Source organism: Aplysia californica, unplaced genomic scaffold, assembly GCF_000002075.1.
Source record: "Aplysia californica isolate F4 #8 unplaced genomic scaffold, AplCal3.0 scaffold00190, whole genome shotgun sequence".
Classification (NCBI taxonomy): Eukaryota; Metazoa; Mollusca; class Gastropoda; order Aplysiida; family Aplysiidae; genus Aplysia; species Aplysia californica.
In genome coordinates, this window is record NW_004797460.1 from 22,485 (window position 1) to 23,607 (window position 1,123).

A 1,123-nucleotide genomic window follows, 5' to 3' on the forward strand; every position below is an offset into this window, starting at 1 on the left:
TCCCCCTAACCAAACTCTCCCCTAACCTTTAAGATTCAAACATAGACCAGACATAATCGAACCCTCTCTTAAAAAGGAAACAACATCAATACAATAAAAGAAATCAATAGGAATCACAAATGGAGGAAGTGTGCGCCTCTTTAACAACCTTCAAACATGGTCGCACTAGGGAACACCTCAAAGGTGATCCAGGAACGCCACAGCTACACGAACGTACCTATTAAATGTGTCAAAGCTTTGTGAAATCAGGCACTCGTCAATTTTAGGGGAATATAAAGTTATTGGTACCATCTTAAAGTATGTCTATTTGCCTTACTTTTGATAGAAAATAGATCCATTTATTTCAAATACAATGCAAATGAAAGAGGTAGAGGTGGCCTGGTTTCAGATGTAAAATTAGCCAGAATATTACCGCCAAAGTTGAGTTATTTCCTTAGCTTGAGAGTCCATGGAAACTGAAAATTCACATGTTTTATACCATTAATCAACGTTTTTCAGTAAATCCCACACTGAAGTACGTTCTTTTATGGTCATGAAATGTGCTGAGCCAATAAACAAAAATTCGATAGAATTCCCAAACTTGCAGAAAAATGCCAGTTTCTTCATTTTGATTATTTTGACGAGCGACTGATTTCACCTCGTTGGCCTCACAATTATTCATGAGTCCCGGAGATGAAAAGAAATGCCCATGAGCTCCAACATAAAACTCACCAGCCCCCCCCAAATGGACTCACGACCACAAACTACCCAAGACGGGGACAAAGTAATAACTCTTTCACATCAATCAATACAGCTGCAGCAATAAAACAGATCACACATCGAGGCTTCATCCTTCTCATCAGCCGTGCATTCGTCCCTCGTTCCTCACCGCCACCTTCCACACGCCCACTCCTACCGTTATTTCTCTCTCTCTTCATCTTGCCTGTCTTTCATTTCACATCCAGTATTTCCATTTATTAGTAGCGCAGTATGAACAAAATGAAAGGAAATATGGGAGAAGACCCAAATGTAACGCGTTAAGTCTTGGTGGCGTCGGTGGCCTAGTGGTTAGGATCTCGGACTCGCAACCGTAAGGTCGAGGGTTCGAATCCCGTTAGGGGCCCGACGTTGTGTCCTTGGGAAA